The sequence below is a fragment of the Bombus pyrosoma genome, linkage group LG4 (genome assembly GCF_014825855.1).
Source record: "Bombus pyrosoma isolate SC7728 linkage group LG4, ASM1482585v1, whole genome shotgun sequence".
Classification (NCBI taxonomy): Eukaryota; Metazoa; Arthropoda; class Insecta; order Hymenoptera; family Apidae; genus Bombus; species Bombus pyrosoma.
This window is the reverse complement of record NC_057773.1, coordinates 13,478,021-13,494,449: the sequence shown is the minus strand read 5'-3', so window position 1 is coordinate 13,494,449 and position 16,429 is coordinate 13,478,021. Positions and strand designations below refer to the sequence as shown.

The 16,429-nt window shown below is 39.7% G+C and overlaps 2 long non-coding RNA genes across 3 annotated transcripts; one reads left to right on the top strand and one right to left on the bottom strand.

Moving 5' to 3' along the window:
• Positions 1-2,098: 2,098 nt before the first annotated feature.
• Positions 2,099-8,173, top strand: LOC122566590. 2 transcript variants are annotated; one of them, XR_006316568.1, is made up of 3 exons: positions 2,099-2,623; positions 4,420-4,570; positions 4,784-8,173. It is a non-coding gene; the product is annotated as an uncharacterized LOC122566590 (long non-coding RNA). The 2 variants fall into 2 exon arrangements; XR_006316567.1 differs by lacking the exon at positions 2,099-2,623 and adding an exon at positions 4,144-4,286.
• LOC122566591 lies at positions 2,508-3,171 on the bottom strand. Its single transcript, XR_006316569.1, has 3 exons — positions 3,081-3,171; positions 2,733-3,011; positions 2,508-2,645 (listed from the first exon to the last, which is right to left on the bottom strand). It is a non-coding gene; the product is annotated as an uncharacterized LOC122566591 (long non-coding RNA).
• Positions 8,174-16,429: the final 8,256 nt, after the last annotated feature.

The window sequence follows — 16,429 nt, the reverse complement described above, 5'->3', positions numbered from 1 at the left end:
GAATTACGTACTTGACGGGGGTGTCCTGAACTAGAATGTTCTAAAACAGCGTCTTTTTGTCATTTCTTTTAGAAGGGAAAGGAAGAATGAACTAAAAGAAAGGCAGAAAATAATGTGAAATTAAAAATTTTGCCGGGTTTAAAGGAAATACGTGCTTTTTAAAAATAAAATGTAAACTTTAAGGTGCTATAACGATTATTTCAATAAACATTTTGACGAACCTTTTTAGTTCATCGAGAAGGAAAACATATAATAATTTAATGCTTTTTTGGTTTTTTGTATCAGACAAGAATTACGAGTTGGATCTTTCACGCCGATTGAAAACTGCAGCCCATGAAATAGACTTAGAAATCTGTTATAATTTCTTCTTTTACTTTAACAAAATTTTTTTGTATTCGTTAAATATATATAAAACCGCAGTTCAAAATTCAATAACTTCGTTTCTTCCTTTCCCTTCTGAAAAAAAAAAGAAATCACAAAAAGACGCTGTTTCAGAACATTCTAATCCAGGACACCCCCTTAAACGCGTAGACACCGTTAAAAGAAGCAAGTACGTTGCCATCGATGGGATTGCGAAAGAATGGATCGATAATTTGCCCCAAAGCAAAACCCCATTAGCGTAAAAGACGCGCAAGTGATCTCTGTAACGTATGTTTGTTAAGCGACGGTTTTCGCGCGGATTATAGAAACGAAGAAGAGGCGAGGAAAGTGGTTCCCTTTGTTTGTCTTAACGAACAAAAGCACGTTGCCGGAGAACGTAGCGAGGGAGGGAGGGAGTGTTACCCTGTCCTTATTTCAGACAGACAGAAAGACAACCTAGAATTAAGTCATTCCGTTTGCCCGTCATGATTACAACTCGATTCAGGATAGTCGCCATTTTGTGCTTAGAAATTGAATAGAGGTGTCCAGGAAACGCGGCCATGCTACTCGGTTCTTTGCTGACACGTATTTTAACGAGTAAACTACCTCGAAACAGTCTAGTCTCATTATCCTGACACGCGTATCCGTTCTCCGTTTCCCTTTTCGTTTCCTGCGTTACTCTCGTCACGCTGCGATCGTTTTTATTTGCCCGGAATACCGTTTAACTTCCAATTCGAAAACTAAGCCAAAGCTACTGAAACCAGTTAATAGAATATCACGTAACGCGAAGTAACATAATGAAACGTAAGTAAAAAACGGAGATGACACGTTGCAGTAACGAAATAAAATCAAACACAGAAATTTCTCTAATTTCGCTCTATAGTTTATCGTCTCCTCCACGGGAGTTTTCGTCTTAACAGCACCCCACTCGCCTCGCCAAAGAAATAAAATGGACAAACCGTTATTTACACGCGTTATTTAGCGATAAAACTGGACAAATTTACCGAATGTCCGGCTGGACAAATTGTAAAGTACAAGTTAAATAGGAAGACTTCGTACGAAAGCGGAAGATTCGAGGGGACGCGAAGTTGGAAAGCTCGAGTACGCGTCAACTGGCGACTCGAGTTGGATAATCGGTGGAAAAATAATAGCACCGTGGACAGTTTCGTCGAGCAACGATTTTATAATAAGTTGTCAAGTTTGATAAGTGCGCGCTATTAATTTCTACGTTTGTTACGCGCCCGGGTGGTCGAACGGGTCTCCTTCATTTTGTCAGCCGCGCGTTTTATATTAATGTTTTCTTGACACGGAAAAGCCACGAGTGCAGTTCTTTTCATCCGACGAAAGCAAGCTCGATCCTTTGGCCGGCGAGACGACGCTGGCTGCCGCGCCTTTAGACGTATACGGACACGTCCGTAGGGTGCTAATGACGATCGATTATCCCGTATACCAGCGGCACCGTCTTCCTGCTGTTATATCTGCTACACCTCTTCTTTATCCAGCCTTCTCCTTCGATCATCGCTTTTTGTTTGTATAATATGTACCGCAATCGCTCGAACCTATTTGTTGCGGACACCTATTAGGTCTCCGATCAAAGGCTCTCATATTTCAGTGGATCTGATATGAAACGGACCGGTACGACGAGTTCCACGCACGGTCAACTCTGTTACAAGAAGGCAATTGAAAAATCTCCGTAGACGCTATATTTGGTGCACGCATATTCGATCGAGGTAGGAAAAAATATGACGAGAACAGAGTAGTCGCATTCTAGTTCATAGTCTACGATGGCGAGATTTAGTAAGCGACGATAACTAACCGAGCTAATTTCTAAATAAATTCGACGTGTGCGAGAAATGTACAGAATATACAGACAGAGATGCACTTACGCGTATAAATAGAAAATATATTTCCGTCCAAGTTTCATTTAATCGCCCGATACTTATGGACTTACGAGAGCAGCTTGGTTTGGATTAGAATTTTAGAAAACGAAGCTACAAACCGATATCCAGTGGATAGCTTAACGTAGGTAAAAAGTTTGGTTTTCCTGTTCGTTGCATTTGATTATCCTAAGATTCGATGGCTGAAGCGATCGTGTAGCGAATGAAAGACGACGTTCCGCTGTTGGAACAGACCTTGTGAAATAAAATATTTGTTTCCGGTAAGAAGGATCGTCGACGTGTTCTACCGCTGTAGGTGCTCCTTGATACCTGACGTCTCTAAGAGGATTACGTATTACCCGCGAATTCGAGGAGGAAACAAAATGGTTCGTCTTCTCAAGCCTAAAACTTAAGGAGATTAAAAGTTAACCCTGTTTCGTTCTACATCGCTAAGAAACTTACGGCAGATTAGCGGCAAGTTCGGTATAACATTACCTTCGCTCTCGCTGATCCTGTTACATCTTGCCTGGAATTAAAAATATTGTCATCCCGCAGGATTATACCAACGGATATCTCCGGCCTTGTCAAACACGAATAAAAGTTTCGTCGAATCTTACTCCTTGGCCACCTTTTCGTCATCGCCTCCCAACCTACGTATACGATCGGAGTTTTGCAACCTTCGATACGCGGTTCTCGTAGATCTTTCAATTTTTGCAGACGATTTACGCTTCCACGATAGCAGCCGTCGAGTTATCGAAACGATTCCGTGTACCTCTACCGAGTAGAACGACTGTAATATGTTGAGACAACGATGAAAGTGAAAACCACTGCTGGAAGACGCACCATTTCTTCCTTATATTTCTCGATTTATTTCAAAAATCGGAGATCTGTGGAAAGATCTGATTCGTAGCAGGCGACAGAGCGGACATTTGTGCCAAGGAAAGCATCAGGGAAAACTACAAAGTCGCGTTCTATTTCTAGGATAAAAGCGAAACGCTTTGGCGAGACTGGCGGCGATGGCAGTGACCTTCGATGACGATACAAACGCAAAACGCGCGCGATTATTACTTGCCAACATTGAGTAACACTGCCGCCGCCGCCACGTGCCTTGCCAAAGTATTTCGCTTTTATTCTAAGAACAGAACGCGATTTTGTAATCTTCCTGCATGCTTTTCTCGCCAGAAACGTCTGCTCTGTCGCGAGCTCAAATTTTTTCTTAGACCTTCGGTTTTTGAAATAAATCGAAAAATATAAAGAAAATATGGTGCGTCTTGGAGGTGTGGTTTTCGCTTTGTAACGTGATAACGCTCCACGTCGTTTTGCTCGGCAGAGACCATACAATTTTTCCGTATTCGATTTAAAATTGATCAGATAGACAAAAATTACTTCAATTTTATCAGAGATACTTCGTTTTGTATTTATATTTCTTATCTCTCGAATTTCAACCGAAGGAAGAAGATAAACTTAAAATATAACTGCGATGACACGGCGAAAGCTCCGCCTCTAATTACAATTTTTTAAGAAGTCGGTTTCATGTCAGAATCGTGTCAGGCAAGAATTCGATCGTCTTCATCCTAACCGTCCTCCGGTTGCATCGGGAACTGTAATTGTTTTGGTTCTTAAAGCAGCCCTTCATTTGTCGCGCAATAACCACCTGTCAAACTCTGCTCGATGGTACCCGCTACCTAACTGGAACTTAATCATAGCTCCACTCGTCTCAGTCGTATTCATTCTCTTCTCTTTCTTCCATCTCGTCCTAATGATTCTCGAAGTAACATTTACACCCACAACAACGATTCGTCATTCTCCCTTCTCTCCGCTGTATAACGTTCTCCAACTTCCCACCTCTTTGTAATATACAAAGATACTATCGACGCAGAGTTTATAAATCGCGATCGACCCGGCTTGAATTTCATTCCTATAAAATACCTTGGAGAATAATTTTTGCGAATAAATTTCCTTGAATTTTGAACGATTATTTGCGTTGAAGCGACTCTACGTCTTCGTTACGATACTGACATTACGCAGAAGTATTCCAAATAAGGAGAGGTGCATATCATCGTACCTTTGAATTTACATTATGTTTTGGGTCTAGGAACAAAGGAACTAATTAAACAGATTTCTATTTGCGTTCCCTGTAGCCTCTAATCAAAATATACTATAAAGTTAACTATTTTGGTAGGACTTTCGGTTTGGTGCGAGGCAAGGGTAACACGTGGACGGGGTGCTCCGTAGAAAAAGTGAAGTGTGAGGGGAAAAAGGAAAGGAAAGCACGAAGTAACACGAAGAGAGGAAAGATAAAGTGCAAACACACGAGGAGGAAAGAAGGAAAGGTGAAACTATTTTGGCAACGTCCTTTTGCTAGAAATATATGAACGTGCTCCCTATCATTGTCTAGTAATTAACACTAAGAGAGTAAGGATCTGAATCGGCATAAACTACTTATACTTATACCTTTAATTATGTCAATATACTTTTCTATCGCAAATTCATCCACTGGTTTTCTTCGATCGGTCAACCTCAACCTCACGAACGTTTCATTTCAGAAAGATGGTAACTAAATACCGTGACAAAACCAAACAGACAGAAAACTACACGCTTCTTTGATTCTACTACTTGTCTATCCGATGAATATACGTATTGTAACCTGAATCCTGGCCAGTGATGTTCAAGAGACCGAGCAGCTGATCCATCAAGTTTCGTGATTCCTTTATCGAAACGAAGAGAAAAGCGTGCAGAGGGTTATAGGCACAGATACTTGTTAAATATAATGGGTTATCCCACGAGACACCGTGTACGGACGAGATTCGACACACCTCCAATTCGCTGGTGTCCATTCGCTTCCGGAACCCGCCTACGGTGCAATGCCAAAACAACCTCGATGCTATTGTCTATCGCAATAACGTCGCGGTGATTGATGGATCTGCCGCGTCTCTCCCATATATCGTTGTACGAATCACAGACATTTTCTATGTTAGAAAGACGTAGGAGCTGGAGAACGCTACGGCAGCATCGTCCCGGTACGAATTTTTCTCAAAATATAGCACTGGAAACCAGGTAACGAATCTGACCAGTTTTGCCAAAATACTTGGTTTCCTATCGATCGGATCCAGATGAAAACATGCATTGTCGTTACTTTTACGACTGTGTAGGTACCTATTTTACCTGTGTAGGTACCATACCCAGGAAAATTAGTCTTCTCTCCAAGATTTCGTTCACGGTACGATAAACCGTGCAACGTGTTCCCATCGTCGTCTACCAAAACGACGACGAATATACAAAAATCTACGGTTGTTCGTACAGTTGTACTCTTCGCTATGAATATTTGCGAAAATTAATTTGGCTAACTGACAGCAAGCAACCGACAATTATTCGCATCGAAAGTATCGCGTCGTAGAACGTACGTAGAGCGAGAAATCTGAAAGAATGTCGGAGAAAATTCATCGGTATTGGATCCATGGCAAATCTTCCCTCGGGATAACTCGAGTTTCTCGAAGGATAGATAATTCAGGGCGGAAGAGTCCAACCTCCTAGACCGTGTGCTCGTCGGTTTGCCCTTGTAACGAATTCTAGCGCGAGAAAAGGCGCGGACGTTTCAAAGGATCGAGCCTGGCAATGATCGAGAGTGATGTATCGATCTTGGTTCGTGCCACGCGTTCGCTTGCAGTCGCATCGAGCCACGGTTCTCCATCTTCCTGAAAAGTCAAACAGACTGTTGCAAGCTTGTTCGTGTACGCCAGCCCTCCTCCCTTTCGTCGTTTTTCCCGATATTCAAAATGTATAATGTGGATTTAAGAATCCCAAGGGGCGCATCGATCGACGGGTTTCCAGTTAACTTTTTCCAAGCTGAAAAACTTGTATTTTCGCATAATTTAACTTACCTAAAACGGCAAGGTTACTTGTACATTGAAATTATCACCATTCTGACGCACTGTTTTCGCAATGTCGGGTTTTCATTAGAGTTGGGGACGTATAATGGATCTTCGCGTGAATTGACCGTCGTTGTAATGTACTAGGGATGATATTTACCGATACAAACGTGATTATTACAGAGTGTGACAAGTAAGAACTGCGATCGGATGATCGAGATGTCGATGACAATGAATTTAGGTTCGATAAGGAATCCACGGCCAAGGGGATGACGAATGCCATGTGATACACGATCCTGGTGTGACTTAACGTACAAGTAGAACTTATCCGAATGAACTGAATCGCAGTCCAAGTGGAACTGCCCTTATATATTCCTCTCCGTATCTCACGGGTCAATCTTTGTTTTTAAGGAGAGCTATATAATTATTGCATACCTGTGTTAGGTACACGTCCTTCCCGTGACCGTGGCTACGTTCGGTGACTCATTATGTCATCTCGAGCCCCCAAGCCCATCGTTATAAACCTCGGGCACCCATACTCGGATTAGAAGATAAACAACTATTCCTCAGTTTTATTATTTAAGTGCAGCTATAATAAAAAGTCTTGACCAAAGTATCGGGAACCTTCCCAAACGTTCCAAAAGAAAGGCCCCGATGTCCTTTCATCTCCGACATATACAGATAGATAGATAGATGTTCACTGTTTAAACGTTTCGCGCCTTTCGTAAGATTGGATCGGATCGATGATCTTATCCGGTTTAACGCAAATTCAGATCATCGAGTAAGTGTATAGTTCGTTGAAATTATTCATTTGAAAAACGGTGTATTTAACAAAGGCATTGGAAAAGATCAATTTCTCGATCGACATTAGGGTAAAAGGCGGACTTTAGCGAACGTAAAGTCAGGTAGATGAAAATTGGAGGAAACCGTTCGGAAATTTATTATCGAAAAACGGTCCGACCTTCGACATCAATGGATCTGAAAATTGAACTTAAACGCAGTTCGGGCCTACGAGGGGGAAAAAATCGGTAATTTCGTCGAAAAATCGGTGCAACGGCTGTACCGGCTGATCCGTACACCTGAATTACGTTCTACAGAGCGGAGGCTAAAATTTTTGGACAAAAAACCTCAATCGCCGAACCAACCACCCGTTTGATTACACGTAATGATCGACATTTGATTCTGGAATAACCGCGGATAAGGTTACACGTACGGGGTAGTCGAAGAGCCCTTCAGCTTTTGCGCGGATTGATTTATGAAAGTTGCCAACTGAAATGATTTCCGCGAAATTTTTTTCCCCGTTGAAATTATAAAAGTTAGAGGCGACAGTCGTGCTAACGATAAAGCGACGGAAAAACGAAACGCAGATTTTTTTTTTTTTTTTTTAATTACGCGCAACGCAAAGTACCGTCGAAACACGGTTTCGTCCGTCGATTTTGATTTTCGATAATTAACATAATTAGTAGTGGATGCGATGAGAAAATAATTGTAATCGACAGACCGAGACAGACGAAACATCGGTCGCAACGGATCGTAATCCCAGAAACGAGATTATTCGAAACATTTTATGATTGAAGCGTAAACGTCTTTAATTCCAATAGGAAAGAATTACGCGCCACGTAATTGCGTCATTACCCGATACTAACTTTTACGATATACTCGGAATAATTATTTTATATGTTTAGCACGGTTAACGCTTTACTCGCTCGTTTAAGACACAAACGATACTCTAGAGGCGGAATTCCAATACGATTTCTTCCTTTCTTACGAGCGTAAATCGTACAAAACTGTAATTATATCACGTTACGTAACAACGTGTAGCATCGTAGTTTCGAATTCCTCGAGTTTACAGTTTCCTACGAGTGGCTGAACCCGATATCTTTCGTTTAAATAGCTGCTTTTATATACTTGTTTCTCTTTAATGCTACCCGTTATTATACCTAAAACATGCGTTTCACCGCTTATTTATTTTACGATGCAAGATTAGAGCTGCTCTATCCCTTGATTTCTGTAAAATAACGAAACTCTAACAATTACCATGCGATATGGCATAATGTAATATTTTATCCGGAATATAAATGAATAAAAATTATGGTATAATGTGTTTTTAATATTTTTATATAGCATATCCTCTATATAATATCCTGTATTTAATTAACTGGATCAAGAGGAGCGTCATCCATACTTGGGTGATGGGACCCCCACGGAAGTATACCCGTCACATAGATACGGGCGACGTGGCGACGAACGTGTTAAGCTTAAAATTCGATTTTTACGTAACGAGCATCGGCATTAACGTAAAGAGCAAAGATAACTAGAAATGAAACACGGCCACTTGTCGTGGCAACCGACGAAGTAGGAATAACGTTGGAAGACGAAAAGCCGTGAAACGATTTAAGAAGTTATTCGAAGAAAGGAAAGCGGCGAAATGAAAGAGACATTTTTCAAGAATTCACTTTTGCTCGGTAGCACCCTGAGATTTTCAAGAACAATGGCCACACTGATGATGACAAACGTCTTGTAACACGATACTCGACCATATGCCGTCAGAAAACTACCCTCCGGCATTAATCGTGATACAGCGAAGCGTCTGTGTACGTACAACCTTGCGGCCAATAATGAAACGAAACAACATCATGGAGCAACAAAGGAGGCCGTGACCTGAAACCCTGCAGCTCGATACAAATGTGCAGATATGCAGGGTTATAGAGTTACACAACGGGACCGAAGCCCTCGAGAGACGAAGAGGGCATGGCTTCTTACCAATCGAATTTTTCTAGTTTCGATGCAAGCTGTTATCGAACGATGACGCGTTATTCGTTACAACTTGCAGAAATTTCGATAAGTTCGACTATTTACGAAATAGCAGAGCTATGGTTACGACGTCTTCGGCATGTCGGATATTCTCGTTTCTACGTTTTCAATTTTTCTATTAGGTTGTCCGGAAAGTATCTTTCTTTTACAGACGATAATCTATCGAACGTCGCGATCTTTAGTTTGATAAAATAAAATGGATTCGATAAAATGATATAAAACGGAAAATGTTGTGCATCCATGATTTCCTTATAAAACGAAAGAAACTTTTCGATCGGCGATTTATATTTATCGTGGCACGTACACACCGAGGATCGTAATTCGTGAGACGTACGAAACGAAAAAGATTCCGTGACTGGAAATAAAAGGGAAATTAAAAATAACGCAATTTGGTTGGAGGAAGCCCTGGAGGAACGAAGAAGAGGCTTCTTGCCGATCGAAAATTTCGAATTTCGATGCGAGCAATTAAGATTACGACCGAGAGAATTTTCTTAGGAACTAAAAATGCGACACTCCTTGTTATCTCATTTTTTCGTTGCATATGTTTGTTTTTTAAGTTGTAATTCTTCAACGCTATAGCGAGATCTAAATAGACGCTCAGTTCGGCTGGACGATTATCGAACGATAGCAACTAATAGAATTGTAAAATCTTTGCTCTAAATTCGAATCAATCGTACGAAAAAGAGACGTTCTTTAAAAATTCTCTAAACGGTATGAAATTAGAGAAAAGGTATTACACTGTGCAGAAAATGGACTATTTTACTATATATAATTTGGAGTAATTTGGAGTTGCGCGTATTTTATTTTACACGTAAAGTTTCAAAAGCTCTGGCACACCTTCTCTCGTTATCTCGTTCGGCTTGAATTTTTCAAAAATTATTTTTTTCCTGATTAGAAGAATTTTGTCACTCTACGGAAGGTGTACGTATTGTACATTATCTACTATATACGACAGCATGTTCCCTCGCTTCCTAATCTCCTGAAAAAGTTGAGCGAAAAGGCTAACAGTTGCATCGACGAACTGTCCCTGAACAAATTCGCTTACCCTTGCTCGCTTTATTTACAAATACACTTATTTCTTACTTCGTTTGCAGCAATCGTCTATCTGGCATTTTTTTCGTAAAATCGTAGGAAGCAAAATATTGGGTTGGAAACTAAGTGACCGCGAATTTTGTCGTTACCATTTAATGTACCATGCCAGAGTAATTTACTTATAATTCTCAATGAGAATTGATCGTCAAATTCATACAAATAAAAAGGAAATAAAAGATCCTTATAGATGTATCGGGGTGGCAACTAAGTGATTGCGGATTTTGTCGTTACCATTTAATGTACCATGCCAGAATAATTTGTTTAAAATTCTCAATGAGAATTGATTGTAAAATTCATCCAATTAAAAAAAAAGAAAGAAGATTCTTATAGATGTATTGGAGCGGCAACTAAGTGATCGCGGATTTTGTCATTAGATGGTAATGGCAAAATGGCAAATTCGTGAAACATGCTTTTGTAAAATCGTAGGAAGCAAAATATTGGGATGGAAACTGAGTGACCGCGGATTTTGTCGTTACCATTTAATGTACCATGCCAGAATAATTTATTTAAAATTCTCAATGAGAATTGATCGTCAAATTCATACAAATAAAAAGAAAATAAAAGATTCTTATAGATGTATCCGCAATCACTTAGTTGCCAGCCCGATACATCTATAAGGATCTTCTTTCTTTTTTTTTTTTTAATTGGATGAATTTTACAATCAACTCTAATACTATTATAATAGGTGATTATCGTATGTTTGAGTCTACCTGAATCTAACGTTTGAACCTACAGGATAATGTCTTTTTAGCCTGCGGATCTGATCCGCCGTGTCAAGTACTTGAGCAACTAATGGGTTTTGGTGGTTGTTAGCTCTTACGTTATATCTGTTGCTGAATTTGCATATTTCTTCTTTAACTGTAGGTATCTTAAGGTGGCGATGTATCGTTTCGTTGGTAACATACCAAGATGCATCTATCACAAGGATCTTAGAGCTTTCGATTGGAATCGTTGAAGAATTTCTATGTCGGAATTACTCGCTGTTCCCCGTAGTTGGATCCAAACAGGTTTTAATATGGCCTTACGTGGCATTATTTTACTCTGCACGATTAAGTCGGAACGTGTGCCAATGAGCCAGTGGAATTTTTTAAATTTTGATTTAAGTTGTTTGGATTTATATTTACAATGTGTCGTTTCCATGTCATTCTTCCGTCCAGCATCTTGCCCAGATATCTGAGTGAATCTTCCTTTGGAACTGGAATATTATTTATGGTCACCTGTGGGCAGGATTGTTCTCGCAGCGTGAAGATGATACGACCGGATTTATTTTCATTTATTTGGAAACGGCATTTGTAGAACCACTTTTCCATAGAGTCTATCTATAAGAATCGTACGAAAAATAAAAAAGATACGAACGACTGAGACACGTTGGCCGATCATTTGAACAACTGAAATTTTGCTGTCGACATTTTCTAGACGAGTGTAGAACAACACAGCTGAATTTCGGCAAACGGTTAAATACAAATAATAACCGGCGAAAACGCAGACAGTAGTGGTAGTCAAAAGAAGAGGATGTAGCTGTCCGACGAAAGGCTTTTTCAAACGAGCTTGTCAGCCATAGCATGGAGGAGCAGCTGTAGCGGCTCGATGGCATTAAATGTATAATTATCGAGTCGTTAAGAAGTATATTCTGACAGCGGACAGGCAGGCTCGCTAATTAATAAATTGCTTTTTTACTCCAACGTACTCGCTACATCTGTCAAAACGTGATCAATAAGAAATATTTTCTCGTCTCGTTCAATTTATCTTCGCTTCGGACACGCTTTGCTAACCGTTAACATCGTTTCGTTCGATTCTTTTCGTTTCGTTATACTAATTAAACGATACCCGTTTCGTAGCCAGTTGTCAGTCACTGCGGTAAATCGTTGCGAATGTATGACGAATTTGTTTTGAGTTTAATGGCTCGGTGCTGAAGAAACACGAATCGTTAAAACGAGCACCACGCGAAGGAAATAAAACGGAAATCTTTATATGTAATTACCATTATATTTTACACGCGTGATACTACGTTAATAGCGGTGTTAATAGCCAACAAACGCGTAATCTAATTTCACAAGGTATCCTCTGTTACTTGCGACCAGACTGCGGATATTTATAATACGTTTATGGCAAATTTAACCATACGAAGCATATAAAATATGCCAATTAATGATACTTGTTATAATATTTACTGCACGAAGTAAATCTCTGCTTAGATTAGCTCCGCAAAAATAGAAATTTGCATCGCGCAGACCTTTCTAGCTGTTTCGTATGATCTTTACAGAATGTACAAACAGATTACGTACACGAATCCGGAAGGAAACGAAGGACGAGACGAAGAAACAAAAGTATCGCAAAGAATAGGATGTGACGTTAAGTGACGAGCCGGTCAGGTGTGTGTAGACGAAAGAGAGAAAAAAAACCAATGGGAAGGGTTAAATGAAATGAACCGATTTAAAAAGAAGGTTTTCGTGGAAGAAGGAAGACGAAGAATGGTGAAACGAAAACGGAAGGTGGAGGGCATGAGACACAGAAGGAGAGAAGATCGAGGTGAAATTTGTCATTGTATACGGAAGAGCTTTATTCGACCGATATTTTCATCAGGAGCCATCCTGTTTGTGGGTGTAGCGCAATTACAGAGACACCCTGTGTAAATTGTAAATTTAACCGGATAAATTATTCAGCGGGTTGGCATGTCGTTAATTAATGCGGTGTTTTGCAAACTTGCAAAGAACGCGTTTCGTCCTCACGGTTGCCGATGGAAGTTGAAAGGGCAGTTGAACAAATAGACTCGCAGCATGTTCGTCATCGTCATCTGTTGCACTCTGGTCACGAAATACTCAGAAACGAAGACAGTCAAAGATTTTCAAGAAACAATGGGACGGCTGGCAAAAGCTTGACTCGTTCACGGCTGGACGGTGTTGGTGGAGCGAAAGAAGCAACAGATAAAAATGACGGAACACCGCGAGAATTTTCGAAGGTGACCTATCCTGAGAACGAAGATGCTCGTACAGCAGCCTACAAGATGCTTTTGAAGTCTCCCCAGACCCCTGAAGAGGCAGTAACGGCTGCATTTGTCATGATTAGCCCTTTTAGTTACGGTGACCCGCCATTATGCATGTCTTAAGACGCGCTGTAATGTTCCTACGCTCTCGGCGAAACGTGCTGATCGCCGTTATTAACGCGACCAGCGTTAACATTTTCACGTTACACGATTTTTCATGTTCACGCTATATTTCAACGTATAGAAATATCTACGCGAAACTTACTTCTATTACTTACGTTATACGCCGATGGAAAAATTTCCACGACTTCCATAGATCTTGTTCACGATCCAAGGAACACCTTTATATCGTAGTTCGCTGTTTCATAAATCACCGTGTCTATAGAAATTAGCAAGTTTGTATATATTTCCTCTCTTCTTATACGCGTTGCCTTATACGTGTACATATACGATCGTAATATCTGCACATATACGTGCGTAGTTTACTTTATTTCGTCCGCTTTCGCTAATTGAACGGAATCAGCGAATAAATTACGCCTGGTAAAAATATCGATTTACGGCGTTATATCTCGTAGTTATCGGCAGTCTAACGAGATAATTTACACAAATTGTTTAATACAAAGGAATTGACACGATTTTCGTTGTCGCCTCTACGTATTTATCTAATTTGTACTTTACAATTTGCCCAGCTGGATTTTCGGTAAATGTATGTTTATTATAAGTAATATATCTCAAGGTGAGAAGATATTCGCGTGCTTGTAAATATGATGGATCAAAAAAGAGGAAAACTACGAAAACGGTGTATCTATGGAACAGTCGAAACGTCGACTTGGCAAATTTGTTTAGTAGAACTTTCTCCGAAGAACAAAGTCGTTACGATGCAATCGTCCGAAAAATTCAAAGGAAGCTTAGAAAAAAGATTGGACGAGCTGCAAGTGTTATTTTAGGTTCGAATACAAAGCGCTGTATCAAATGGACCCAACCTAATTGAGGCAAACACAAGGATTCGTTATATATCGAAAACAAACCCTTATCCGTCTATGTAAGCATAACTCACAGCTAATCCGTGCGTAACTGAAACCTTCCCCGAAAAGAAAACAACACGTGCGTGTAAAAAAACGTTAAAGTTCGAAACGAAACGAAAGGACGAACTTTACGTTAACAAAATCGAATAACTATAAATTCGTATTTTCATGTATCCTCGGAAATATAATGGAAATTTCTTTTTCCCCGGCTTACGAGAGAAGAATGACTCGTTATCGTTACTATGTAAATAAAATGGCGATGACTATGTAAATAAAATTATACGTAGAAGATAAAAGCTCGTTCAACGTAAATTTAAACGACTTGACGTAACAGAGAATCGATGTTTGACATAGTTTTTGTTAGTCGTACACGATTGATCGGCGATTGTGTTTGCACAATGCTGTGTTACCGTAGAAGCTGATTGTTTTGGGAAAACTACCCTTATTGATTTGTTTTGTGTTCCTTATACGTAAAAACAACCGAGAAACACGACACCTTGTGTACTTCTATCGAAACGAGAGTTGCGCTTTGTGAGGGATTGTTCGTTCGCAGATTCTCAAAAGGCCAAGTCGCCTATTGTAACATTTTTAGGCATAGAAAAATCGATCGTACAAGGGAAAAAGGGAAGCAGAAACGTTGGCCCTTCATTATGAAATTACGCAACTGTAAATTGAGCAAATACAACGGTCGTGACCCTGCTCTGCTTCAGGTCTACATTTTTTCCTCTTCTTCCTTTTGCTACCCTCTGGTAATCTAGGTATCGAGTTACGCGCAACCAAAGTAACTCCTATCTGACGAGACATCTATCAGAAGGAAAAGATTCAAATAGCGCTGAATCTTTTAACAGGGAACGCAGCTTTCATGACCCGCAAAACCGGTCAATACGAATGAAAGATTCGCTTACAGATAATTTACTTTGTAATAAATCCTATATATACAGTACAATTTGTTCATACAGTTACATTCGTTTGATTAAACATATCGTTTACAAAACGTCTCTACGTGCTGTCATACGAAGATCAATCTTCGCTTACAGATTCGCTTACAGATAATTTACTTTATAACAAATCGTATATATGCAGTACAATTTGTTCATACAGCTACATTTGTTTGACTAAACACATCGTTTAGAAAACGTCTCTATGCGCTGTCATACGAAGATCAATCTTTAATTAATACTCGTCTACAGTCTTCTACGATTCGCATATTTCTTTGCAACGTTGCAAATAGACTGTATAGGACTGTAAATTGTGCCATTTGTTATAGAACACTCATGATCCTTTTTCTCTTCTTTTATGTGGTAGAATTTTACAATCGATTCTCATTGAAAGTTACAAGTAAATTATTCTCGCGTGGTACTATAACGTGAATAATAAGTGATTATCGTATGTTTGGTTCTAGCTGAATCCAACGTTTAAATCTACAGGGTAGTGTCTCTTTAGCCCGCGGATCTGATCCGTCGTGTCAAGTAATTGAGCAACTAATGGGTTTTGGTGGTTGTTAGCTCTTACGTTATATCTGTTGCTGAATTTGCATATTTCTTCTCTAACTGTAGGTATCTTAAGGTGGCGATGTATCGTTTCGTTGGTAACAAGGTGCATCAAGGTCTATCAAGGATCTTAGAGTTTTTGATTGAAATCGTTGAAGAATTTCTATTTCCCATAGTTGGATCCCATAGGTCGAAACAGGTTTTAATATGGTGATCGAGAACGTAAAGCAATTTTCTGATAGGGCGTGCGAAAAGTTTCTCTCGTTTTATAAGGAAATAATGTTTCTGTTTTATATTATTTCTTTTATATTATTATTTTTTATATAATATATAAAGATTGCAACGTTCGACAAATTAGGTTTCACGTTTGTATAAAGAAGCGTCGTTGTAAAAGACGTGTCTGTAAAAGAAAGACACTTCTCGGACAACCTAATAATTTGTAACTTTCCCGAGTATTCGACGTATTTCGTTTAAGCTGGAAGTCATCGGTATCCTATAAAGCGTAAACCGAGATACTTGAATATCGAAATAGATGGAGAGAAAAGTGGCTCTGTAAGTAGGTACGAGCTAAGTAGCGCATTCACGCTGGCAATTCGTATCGCGTCACTCCATTGAAGTTAGATTATCCCTAGCTAGGATTACGTAGGTTGCGCTCTTCAAGGCGAACAGCATTGTCGAAGCGGCACCAAATTCCAAAAATCTGACATATCACAGTTAGGTATACACTTACAAATAACCGTACAATGCCCCATTTAGGGCTCATAATACATTCAATGTGGATAATCTATCGCTCTTTTTTCGTGCCTTGCACGCTTCATCTTAATGCAGTTTCGCAGATTCCGTCTTCCTAAGACTAAAGTTTAAGTTTTAAATCTTCCTTCGATGACATTTTGCAAATTTTTCGCTGTGCAATTGATAT